Below are 13,060 nucleotides of genomic sequence, written 5' to 3' on the forward strand. Positions count from 1 at the left end.
TAGGAGATTTAGTATTTTTAACAGAGCTCTCAAAACAAAATCAGGGTTCTGTTGTTAAGGAAGAAGGGCAGAATGGATAATGGGTAAGACACAAGTACCATCTGTTTATCAAACCATCCCCAAATTTATAGAATACTACAGTAACCATATTATAATGCTCATGGAATCTGTGGGCTAGGAATTCAGATAGGGCACAGGGATCGGGCTTGCTTTTGGTTCCATGCTACCTTCCTCAGTTGGGAAGACTCAAATATCTGGAGTGACTCAAAAAGCAGGAAGCTGGAACTTTCAGGAGTTCCTGCTTGGGATATGTATTGAGATGGTTTTCCAGAGAAATAGAATTAATAGGATCTATCTATCTATCTATCTATCTATCTATCTATCTAACTAACTAATGAGGTTTATTATAGGGAATTGGCTCGTGTGATTCTGGAAGCTGAGAAGTCCCACAGCCTGCCATATGCAATATGGAGACCCAGGAAAGCCAGTGGTATAGTTTGAAGGCTTGAAAGCTGGGGAACCAATGGTGTAGATTGCAGTCTGAGTCTGAAGGCCTGAGAACCAGGAGCATGGAGGACAGGAGACGATCAATGTTCCAGCTCATCCAGTCAGAAGGTAGAAGGTGAATTCAACCTTCCTCCACCTTTGTGTTCTATTCAGACCCTCAGCGGATTGGATGATGCCCACACACATTGGGAAGCATCATCTGCTTTGCTTGCTCCACCAGTTCAAATGCTGTTTCTTCCAGAAACACCCAGAAATAATCTTTAACCAGATATCTGAGCACCCCGTCATCCAGTCAAGTTAACACATAAAATTAGCCTTTATAGGATGGGATGACTCCAAGCTGGCCTCATCTGGGACTGTCAACTAGACATAAAGCTAGTCTATGTGGCTCCCTGAGTGCCTTAGGCTTTTCTCAGTATGGGGGCTGTTTTCTGAGAGAAAATGGTCTAAGAGATTTGGACAGAAGCTGTATGACCTATTCTGACATAGCCTGTAAGTTCATGTATGTATAGCCTGTAAGTTCATGTATGTTATCAGTCGTAAGTGAGTCATTAAGGCCAGACTAGATTCAAGGGGAGGGGAACTGCACCTCTTGAGGAGGTGGCAAGGTCACATTGCAGAAGAGCATGCGTAGTGGGAGATATTGTTGTAGCCATCTGCCATAGTTGGCTATAGAGTTCAAGAATTAATGAGGTGGCTATAAAGGTACATAGTTTCCTGTGCTTTGATGTGACTCTGATCTCTAGAGGTAACATGGGAACATGGAGGGAAATGTGGGTTTTTACAGCATTTATCACTGGTCAGAAAAATAAAATGCTCAATGTCTAACTACTCTTAGGATTCCTTTTTTGTTTGTTTTCTCAGCATTACTTAGTGCCTTGTACTTAGCGCCTCTCCTACCACTAACTCCTGGCAACTTCTATCTCTAGGTAAAAATTCCTGTGTTTAGTGGTCTTCAAAATATGCTGTACATACTCTAGGGGGTATACAAGATGATCTAAAGGGGGAAAAAGGAAAAAAGGTTTTTTAAAAAAAATTTTTTTAATTGAAAACTTTTTAAATAATGGTGTGTTAGTTTCAAGTGTACAGTAAAGTGAATCCATTATACATACACATATATTCTTTTTCAGATTGTTTTCCATTGTAAGTTATTATAAGACATTGAGTATAGTTCCTGTGCTATACAGTAGTTCCTTGTTGTTTACCTATTTTATATATAGTAGCGTGTATATGTTAATCCCAAACTCCTAATTTATCTGTCCCCCACCCCACTATCCCCTTTGGTAACCATAAACTTGAAAAACCAGAATTTATATTTCTATTTTTATCTCATCTGTTTATGTTTCAATTTTTGGTAATGTTTTTAAAATGCACACAATACATTAGCACTGTGATACTACATATAATTTATAAATAAATAAACATATATCGGGAGGGTTGTTAAAAAATTGATTAATGATAAAGATAGATGACCAAAAAAAGTGTTTAGACTACTGGCGCAGATTTAGCACCAAAGGCAGTTTTCTCTGGGGTGAAAGTGCCCTAGTTGTTTACACATGGACTTTTTCATAGCCAAATGGAATAGTGAATGAAGAACGAAGAGGCTACTGGAAAAGTATGGTCTCTGAGTTGGCGTTTGGATTCCCCAAATGAGATTCTAAAAGATTCTGCAATTACTACTCAGTTTTTGCCTTCTTAGTTAGGTTGTATGCTCCATGGAAACAGGGGCCATTTCTGTCATTCATTCAAGTACATGCGTGGCAGAGTTTTAGGATCTGTGGACACAGGAGAGAACAAGACACTTAACATCTTGTTTCTTCTGAAGTGTATTTTCTACAATAAGGACGAAATAGTAAACAAGTAAACAAGTAAGAAAATTTCAGATAGTGGTAAGTTCTATGAAGAAATAAAAGAGGGTAATAGGAGACGGGGTACAATATTACCTTAGATATCCATGGAAGACCTCTCTGAGAAGGTCCCATATGAGCTGAAACCTGATTGATAATAAGTCAGCCACATGAATATCAAATAGGTTTGGAAATTTGATAGAAGGTAGGAATAATGCATGGATTTTCATTTGTTTCACTGATGGATTTTTATTTTTATTTTTGATTCTCCAGGGTCTTGCTTTATTTATTTATTTATTTATTTGGCTATGTGGCATGTGGGATCCTAGTTGCCTGACCAGGGATCTAACCCATGCCCCCTGCATTGGCAGCATGGAGTCCTAACCACTGGACCACCAGGGAGGTCCCTGATTGAGTTTTAAAATCAAATAAAGCCTGGGGGTGGGGGGCAAGTGTTATGGAAAGCCTCCATGCCCAGAAATATGGGGATTGGTGGAGGGCAGTGAGCAGTGGTGACACGGTGTCTAGGTAGAGAGGGCCTGAAACTGCTACAGTGGCCTTTCTGTGGCTCCAGGGTATAGTGGGAAAAGAGCCAACAAGTTTTCATACCTTTCTAAAAAGGGCCTGGAAGTAACTGGTGGATCTGGAGAGACCTTGGGGTCACTACGTGGATGACTTGGTGACCTGAGTGGCTTGATCCCAGATGGGAACTCGTGTCTCAATGGATATCAATGGATATCAGTGTGGCATCCACCCATTATCACACTTTGGAGCCTGTGGCCCATGAATGTCATATTCATTCTACTGGGCACTGAGGATAAAATGGTATATGAGTCAGTGCCCTTACAGCCTTTCTAGTTCTCTCCTCACCCGAGAGGGTCACCATCTCCTTGTATGTCGGTTTGGGATCTACAGATCCCAAAGAAGCAGATACAGAGACAAAATTAAAAATGCAAAAATGTTTTTGGAGGTCAAGCCCACAAAAGATAGAAGAGGAGAGGGAACAGGAGTAGGAAGAGGAAGTCTTCAGACCATGATGCTGGTCTGACCCTGTGAATGGAGAGGGGAAAGAAAGGAGGATTGGGTGGAAAGGTCCTCAGACCTCAGTGCAATTCTCAGAACGTCTCATCTAGCCCAAGGGGGAGCTATAGACAATGATTATTTGTTGGAGGAATCCTGTGCTGGGCAAAAATTATGAGGTTCTAGAACTGCTGTGCTCAGGGAGAGCATGGAGCATAGCCTTGGCCCAAAGACACTGAAGCTGGGGGCTGTCCGCTAACAGCACTCCTCCCACCTTTCTCTCTCCCTCTTTTTAAAATTTAAAAATTTTTGTTGGAGTATAGTTGATACACAATGTTGTGTTAGTTTCAGGTGTACAGCGAAGTGAATCAGCTATAGGCCATACAGAGTACTGAGTAGAGTGTTCTCATATAGGCCATTACAGAGTACTGAGTAGAGCTCCCTGTGCTGTACAGTAGGTTCTTATTAGTTATCTTTTTTATATAGAGTAGTGTTTATATGTCAGTCCCAATCTCCCAATTTGTCCCTCCCCGCCCTTATCCCCTGGTAACCATAAGTTTGTTTTCTACAGCGCCTTTCTCTTGGAAGGAGAACTGAGGTGTGTCTTCAGGGCTGCTGTGCGTTGTTCTTGGCAAGCATCCCTCTTGCCAGCTTCTGTGGGTATTTTCATTTGAGAATGCCACCCCAGGGCCCTGCCCCTTATCCAAATTAATTTAATGAGTTCTTTAGAAAAGAAATGTGGAGCAGTTTTATTCTTACTGATACTTATCTCAAGGAATGTCATTAATTATCAAGACAAAATTCATGGCCATTAACGTTTATTAATTAATTAGTTTTTGTGTGTGCGGTTTGGAATCCTGGAGGATGAAGATTCTGACTATGAACTCAAATCAGCGAATGCAAACTGTGACTGATGTGAGTGGGCTGGAAACTTCTGTGATGGGAGCTGAGGCCCAAAGATGGTAAAGGGACACAGACACATGCGCTGCGGAGAACAGGGGAATGAAGGCACCTGGGATCACCTGGAAGTGTTGCAGCCGTACTTATAGGATGTCTAAGTCCTGAGGAGTAAAGCAAACGGGCAGAGGATTAGGGTTCAGTGAGTGTTAGAGTCTCAGCTGCATTGAGCCCCTGGAAGTGGTCGAAGCAGCCCGGGTTATGGATCAGGAATGACTGCACGCCCTTCACTTGTACCCAGAAACCATCACCCATCCTGGAGCACAGTGGGAGTGCCTCTCCCATAGGTCCAAGTAAACTCTCCCTGTTGAAAGTGTTCCTTAAAGTTGCTGCCTACTTGAGATACACTTTTAGCGCCTGATTACTCTGGTTTGACTTTCTTTTTTCCTGAAATCGATGGCCAAGTTATTACTTACTCTCTTCTCTTTTTTCAGATGCCATTAGTGATTCTCTGAGGTAACACATGCTTGACCCACTGGTGACCAGGAGTCTCCAACCAGCTTTCTGACCTAGCTTGAGAAATACATGGATTTTTCAAGAGTGAGTAGCAAGTCACCAGAGTGGCACTGGAAAGGGAAAGGGGAGGGAAGAAAATAAATTGAGTTTGAATGGCGGCAAAACAAATTCCATATTCACTCAGGCATTCAATATATAGAGGAAGTTGTCTGATTCCTTGGTAATTAAACTTTAAAGAATGGCTTGTTTGGCCCTAAGTAAACAAACATAATGATCCTTTGTCCACAATAAGACTGGTACATGTGATTTCTCACTGAGACTTTCTGTTTTAAGCCGTCGCTGAGTCCTGAGTAGGAAAATTGGGCTTCCTTTTAGTCCATTTTCTTGGATTAGAAGAGAGTGAGCATGATGTGGAAGAGAGGAATATCCGTGTTTGCTGTGACAAGGGGGGGTCTGAGCTAGGGTGGGATGCTACTAGAAGGAAAAGAAATTATAGCATTTGAGGTGTTAGCGACCTTAGCATCTACTCCAACCTCTCATTTAGCAGATGTGGAAACAGAGACTTAGAGAAGCTAAGAGGCAGACTGGTGGAGCAGAAAGAAAACTGGAGTCAAGAGATCAGAGTTCAAGTACCACCTGTGACAGTTAATGATCTCTGTGACTTAGCTTTGATAAGCGCCTTCCCCCTGTAACCTGACCTTCCTAGGCTTCTGGAGGCAATGTGGAAAACGCAGAAACCAAATGTGACTTCCAGAATCTTAGGCAAAGTTCCTGATATTTGCTGGCATTTTGAATGTAAATATAGGTATAGGTTAAACCCTGCTGGCAGATTGCTACATTCCTTGCAGTTCAGTCCCTCAGATCCTCATAACAACCCTCATCTCCTAACACATAGTGGTCATGACAGCCTGGCAAATTCAGTCCTTATTCCTGTTCTGGAAGTGCTTCTCTTGATGTTCTCATCTGGTGATTCTTGGATGTTGATATGCATAGGGCAGTTAACATTCGAGAGCTTCCATCTGGCTTCTTGGCTTTAAAATCATAAGTATTTCCTCACACCTAGCACCACTAGGTAGGCCTACATACACATGGAGGGACAACAAAAAAATTGAGATTAAGCCATCTAACTCAAACGTTATAAAAATTGGAGCTTAATGTGAAATAACTGAAATATATTAAAGTGATAACAGTACCTTGGAGAGCAAAGAAGAAGAGACACTAGGCTAGGGCAGACCTCTGCTCTGTCCGGGGGACAGTGACTGTTGCTCACCCAATCACATACAGTCCTCAGAGTTTTAAGTCTTTCCCGCATACGTAGCTTCTCGCAGCTGATGTTTCTTCATCTTCTAGGCGGCAGTCATATCTAACCTTGCTCTTAAGGCTGTTGAGGGGACCCAAATTAATGGTGGCTTTATAAACCTTGAAAGTACTATTAAAATATTAAGTGGTTTACTAGCTAGTTAGTAGCATTGGGCTAGAACTGAGGATTCCTGACAGCTAACTCAGGTCTTTTTCCGTGGCTCTGGGGAGAAAGTTGTAAATAAAGGTAGGTTGTAGAGAAGACAACTAATGTTTAGAGACAAAAGGAAGTCAGCACTAGTACCATCCTTCTTGAAAAGACAGTTAAAAAAATCATAGTATATAATTTTATTCAAGTCATAGTTAAGGGCGTAGAAACCACATGAACCTATGTTCCGAAGGGGAAGGACAGTAACTAAACTGTTCCTTTTGAGTGGAGACGTTCCCCAAGTCCAGGTACAGAGCTGATTTGCTTCTCCTCTGTCTCCTGAGTGAAGGTGAGGCAGAGGGTGGCCACGGACTAACTTAACAGCTGAGGATAGCAAAGCGTGAATTCTCATAAATAAAACTCAAAGATTTCCTGAGACCAGAAGGCAGGATCAACCTGCAAGAGAAAAAGAGAGTCTCAGAAATTGGTCTCTTTACTAATGCTTTTGTCCTAAGTAATATTTCTCCAATTATCATCCAGATAGCGTCATATTTCATTTTTCTGCTTCAACTTCTAATTCTTTAGAGAGGCCCCTAGAAATCCATGTGCCATTTTGTGAGATGGAACCCAGGATATGATCATCATTATTATTATTATCACCGAAGATAAAGAAGTCTATCAATTTCCCTGTTTCCTGCTGCCTGCATAATAATTCAAGCTCTGTCTTGGTCATCTACTTTAAGGCACAATATAATGACATTGCTGGGAACTGCATATATCCACTCACTCCAAAGCCACCTGCTTTTGGTTCAGCTTTAATCGATCAAATTCTATTCAAAAAAGTTATGAGAACAATGACTGTATTTCTTTGAGAGCTAGGGAATCTTATCTCTACAAAAGCGGGTCTGAAGAGTTTGCTACTCAGTGAGTACCAATTTGTTTATGGGAAATGACATGTGATTTCTAAATGGTATTCCATCTTATAAAACTTTAGCAAAGTATTCTGAGTTATTAAACAAGGACCCAAGGCATGTCAGCAGTTGATTTGCTCCATATTTGCTTATTTGGGAAGACTGTGAGAGCATAGTTCATAGGAACATCATGACCTTTCATCTCCAAAAGTTCCTCCAGCCCACACTCATTGAACACCTTGTGCGTGCAAAGCACCAGGTCCAGCACTGAGCGTGCAAAATAAATAAGACCTTGTCTTCATACTTGAGCATGTCCAGCAGATGAAAATAATCTCTCTTCTCCTCTTCTCTTCATGGGGTGTGTGAGAGGGGTTCACAGAGCTTCCGTGAATGATGCTAAATTCCCAGAAGTCTTGTGTAAAGATCTGGCCACTTTTTCAACACCTTTATCTGTGTGGTTTTTAAGCCAAGTATACAGACAGAACTGCCCTTGATTGTATCTGTTTGCCAATGTGACTATAGCTATTGGATCCAGAAGCCTGCAATGAATAATCAAGTCTATGTAATGTGGTGTATGGTAAATGCTACAAGAGATGTATTTATAAAGACCAGTGGAAGCAGAGAAGAGAGTTTAGTAATAGAGGAAATAGTAGTTGAGCCTGACCTTAAAAGGAGAGTTAGATTTTTCCAGGTAAAAACGTGGACGAAGGTATCCAGGGAGGAAGCAGCCTGGTGGAGGCACAGAGGTGTGAGAGAGTATGGCACTTTGGGACATTTCCGTAGTAACTGTAATGTACGGTAGTAGGAAGAGCTGACCTGGATGAGTAGGCTGGGCCAGTTTGTGAAGGGGATGCTCTTTCTATATTAGGTTATCTCTGTCTTGTTCAGTCTGTTCGTATCTTCCTGGGTGATGGGCAAATTGAGCAATTAGTATCTTGTTCATACTTCTCTTCTGATATTGTAACTCAAGATAAACATGTGCTTCTAAATATCAGTGTGTCTGAAATTCCAGATGGAACTCGACTTCCCCACTCTCTTGTCCACTCCTCCCCCATCCATAGAAACCCTTCTTCTATGCAAGTCATAGGACATTCAAAGTTGTTTTTATTTACTCTTGGACACTGCTTTTGTCAGGAATCACATTTCTGCTTAAAACCGTATCCTACGAATTAAAGTGTTAAAGCAGAAAAAAAAAGTTAATAAATTCACAGCTTTTTCTAATTAATGATTATATGCTGAAATAAAAGTTGTTAAAATATTGATAAAAAGAAATTTGAGGAAGCAGATTGAAAGCAAGACTGATGAGACAGGTAGAGAGGTTCTTCAAAGGGAAGTGCTATTTCCCTACCAAACTTGGTAAAGCCTTCCCCCAATGCTTGCTTGCCCTGACGCTAGAAAGTTGTGCCTGTGACATGGCTACAGTACTTTCAGTTAAATGTGTACTTGGCTTTTTTTTAGGTGTGTGTGTTTAGTCTTTCCCAACATGCCAATCATCTAAGGGGGTTGATAAACAAATTTTATCATGTTTATACCTCTCACATTTTATAAATTAAGGATATTTAAGCCATGTATAATATGAGTTCACTCATATGGGTTTATCATACTTATGTGACACTTCCGTGGCTCAGTAATAGTGGGAAAGATGAAAGCTTAACTCGTGTGTTATCTCTCTTCTGTTGAGGGCCTGGGACTGCCATCCGTGAGACTTGCATATCACAGTCCTCGGCTGGACTTCTGTGCTATCATACATAATGTATAACCCATAACATGTAATATTTGGTATGTGATATATAATATGTATCTTTTAGTCAAATGATGTATAATACTATTACATGATGTATTATATATAACAATCATCTTTCCCTTTGCTCACCTCATCAGAGCTATTGCTGATCCCCGAGTTGACAGCCTATGGGGTTATGGACATCCTTAGTCATGTCTAATTTTGGTCTTGATTTCATAACTGCTTAAAAATGAAAGACTCACTTCCTCTTCTTGTGCCATGCCCCATTTTACAACAATCTGAGACTGGTTAAGTGTTGTGGCTCAAAGTCCCCCCAGACCTGGCTATAAATTTCTGTTCTGCCACTCACTTGTTAAATAAATCTTGAGCAGATTACTTGTGTAAACTTTATTTTGCTTCTCTGGAGAATGAGAAATAATAACTAATTTAGGGTGGATTCCCTAACCTGTTTTATAGGATTGTTGTGAAGACCGAGACAATTTTTTATAGTATATTTGCCTGGTGCCTGGCTCATGGTAACTGATCAATAAATTCTAACTGTTATTATTGTCATCTATTGGGATGTTCAGTGCATTGCTGTTGTCTCATTTGCAGACATCAGGGTAGATCATGTATCATAAAACATTATAAAACAAAGGGGGATTGAATGAAGTGCTGATAACCCCTGGGTGTGGTAGTTACTCTTACAATTTGATCACCTTTAAGTTGGTGAATATATTATTTCTAAATCCATTAATTTAATTCCTTGTAGTAGCTATATCATGTTACTGTTGGCTTGGGTTTGGAAACCGGACCCTCGTGTGCCTCCTAAATTCATCCTAAGAAATTAGCCTGTGATTTAGGTGAATGCTGACAGGTTGGTGGTGTGGCCTGGTTGTGAATGCAGCCCTGAACCTTACGGAAAGCTAGGAGTTCAAAAACACTCCTATCTTTTTCAGAAAACACCTGAACTTTCTATGAATGATGCTACATCACCAGAAGTCTCATGTTGGCATCTGGCTTCTTTCTCAATGTTTTTCTCCATATGCTTCCTAACAGAGCACTGAGATAGAATCATCCTTGATGGTGTTTATCTGCATGAATGTGGGAGGTGGGGAGAGAGAGAGAGAGAGAGAGAGAGAAACGAGAGAGAGAGGCTGAATATAGCCATTGAGGTCAGAGGAGACCCTACAAAGAATAATGAAGCTCATTAAGCTCATAGCCTTTTGGTTCTGATCCACGAGGTGTGCGTATGCTGCCACTAGAAGACACTGGTGTATACATACAGTTGACCCTTGAAGAACACAGGTTTTGAATTGTGTGGGTCCACATATATGTCGATTTTTTTTTTTTTTGTGGTACGCGGGCCTCTCACTGTTGTGGCCTCTCCCGTTGCGGAGCACAGGCTCCGGACGCGCAGGCTCAGTGGCCATGGCTCACGGGCCCAGCCGCTCCGCGGCATGTGGGATCTTCCCAGACCTGGGCACGAATCCGTATCCCCTGCATCGGCAGGTGGACTCTCAACCACTGCGCCACCACGGAAGCCCGATTTTTTTTTTTTTTTTTTTGATAAGTACGTACCACAGAACTATATGATCTGCAGTTGGTTGAATCTGCAGATGGTGGAAACTCGGATGCAGAGGGCCGCCTGTAAAGTGATACGTGGATTCTTGACTGTATGGGGGTCAGCACCCCAAACCCCCATATTGTTCAAGCATTAGATTTGGATAGAAAACTAAAGACCTTTGATGGATTCAGCTCTTCTAGTAGAAGGTCACAATTTTGGGAGAGAAGGAAGGATACAGGGTGTGAACACCTGGTCTTTGTTCATTTGGGCTGCTATGACAAAATACCACAGCCTGGGTGGCTTATAAACAACAAAAATTTATTTCTCACAGTTCTGGAGTCTGAAATTCTGATATCAGGGTGCCAGCATGGTCAAGTTCTGATGAGGACCCTGAGACTGCAAGCTACTTGTTGTATTCTCCCATGGTGGAGATCAGGGAGATGAAACGAGTTTTCTTGTGACTCTTTTTTTTTTCTTTTGCGGTATGCGGGCCTCTCACTGTTGTGGCCTCTCCCGTCGCGGAGCACAGGCTCCAGACGCACAGGCTCAGCGGCCGTGGCTCACGGGCCTAGCCACTCCGCGGCATGTGGGATCTTCCCGGACCGGGGCACGAACCCACGTCCTCTGCATCGGCAGGCGGAGTCTCAACCACTGCGTCACTAGGGGAGCCCTCTTGTGACTCTTTTGAAGACACTAATTCTATTCATGAGGGCTTCACCCTCAGGACTTCATCTAATCCTTCCTTAACTCCCAAAGGCCCCACCTCCCAGTATTACCACACTGGGGAGTAGGGCTTCAACATAGATATTTTGGTGGGAAACATTCAGTCCATAACTTCTGGTAACCTAGGTCATATTGAAGAATAGGATTTGTTTTTCTGGATTGTGATTTTATATCATAATGATGATCTCCTTGGGGGAAAAAAGTCACCTTATGAAGTCCCAGAAGAATACATTTATTAGAATGTTTATTGGCTTAAGAAAAGGAGAGAGGCAAATACTCAGAAACTTGATACCAAGGAGGATAATAGATGAAGTAAAGGAACAATAATATGATAATGTCTTATATATGGCATTTACAGTTTTCAAACTGTTTTCGTATGATGTTGTAAGATTCTAATAACAATACTCTGAAGTTTTCAGAAATAATGAAGATCTACATTTCTCAGATGAAGATATTCTTCATGAGTCCCAGAGAGTTTAGCTGGTTTGTTTTAGGTCCCACAGTCATTAAAGAATATGTCTGAGATTAGGATCTAGATCTCTTGATTATAGCCATTATTGTAGAATATACTAGTATTTTTTGATAATAATTTTTTCCACATATGAGACTTGCTTGTGATTTTGGAAGCAGTCTTTTAGGCCATAAGGAATTTAAAATTTTTCATAGTTTTCTTCATGGTTTCTTTCTACGTATTTGACATTAGAATATCTTCCCCAGTTTCTGATGAACTCTTGACTTGTCCTGTTGAGCAGGGGTCCCCAACCTTTTTGGCACCAGGGACCGGTTTCGTGGAAGACAGTTTTTCCACGGTCCGGGGTGGGGAGCGGCAGATGAAGCTTCACTTGCTAGCCCACCGCTCACCTCCTGCTGTGTGGCCCGGTTCCTAACAGGCCGCAGACCGGTATCGGTCTGTGGCCCGGGGTTTGAGGACGCCTGCTGAGGATTTCATCCCTTGAAAGGTAATAAAAAAGATGAAGGAAGATTTCTAATTTTAGACTCATTTCTGACCAAGACAATTGAAGTAGAATTGAAGGACAACTTGGAAGAATATTAACAACAGTATTCATAATAGCGATGAGAGCAAATGGCGATCATAGTCAGGCATTTATCTTAGATCCTAGGAGGGATATATTTCAAATAGTTCACATAAAAGATGGTTAAGAGCAGCAGGAGAGTTTAGAAAAGAGAAAAGGCTGACATTGAGGTCACATATTGTTCCTTTGAAAAAGAAAGTAGTGGTGGTGTGACTTCATGGACATCTCTGAGCTTGGATTTAATTTGTTACAAAAGGAGTATATACAGCTGACCCTTGAACAATATGGGTTTGAACTGTACAAGTCCACTTATACATGGATTTTTTTCAATAACTATACAGTTGGCCCTTTGTATTCGTGGGATGGATACCAAAGAGTGGAATAAACTTGCAAGGACAACATTGACAAAACTATGAAGAATCAGTGCAGCTCAATGAAATGTGTGCTACAGAAAATGAAGTGTTTCATTTATCCATATTTAAAGCAAGAAGAACCAGGAAAGGATGGGCTTACCTCTTGGGCAGATGGTGTATAGTTAACTGATGAAAGGAAGGAGAATGATTCAATGTCTATTTTGTTTCCATCCTCTACATGAAAGAAATGACCTTCATGTTGGAAAGGGCAGGAAGGTGTGGTTACCAGCCTGAATTTTAATAGATGTAAATACTTAAGACAGTGCCAGCAACATAATAAGTACTCAACACATGCGTTAAAATTTCTCTTTTCCTTTTTAAAGAGAATTGCCAGAAATAAAAAAGGTGCTGGATGATTGAAATGGGAAAATCACCAATTTTCAAAAAGGGAAGTAAGATGAATTCTGAAAAGAACACATCAATTAATGTGACATCAATCCCTGGTCAAATTCAGG

At 41.3% G+C, this 13,060-nt stretch overlaps 1 pseudogene; it reads left to right on the forward strand.

Moving 5' to 3' along the window:
- The window catches only part of LOC101286936 (endoplasmic reticulum mannosyl-oligosaccharide 1,2-alpha-mannosidase-like), a 497,816-nt pseudogene that overhangs the window by 112,211 nt on the left and 372,545 nt on the right, over window positions 1-13,060 (forward strand).

This window comes from Orcinus orca, chromosome 8, assembly GCF_937001465.1.
Source record: "Orcinus orca chromosome 8, mOrcOrc1.1, whole genome shotgun sequence".
NCBI classification, from domain to species: domain Eukaryota; kingdom Metazoa; phylum Chordata; class Mammalia; order Artiodactyla; family Delphinidae; genus Orcinus; species Orcinus orca.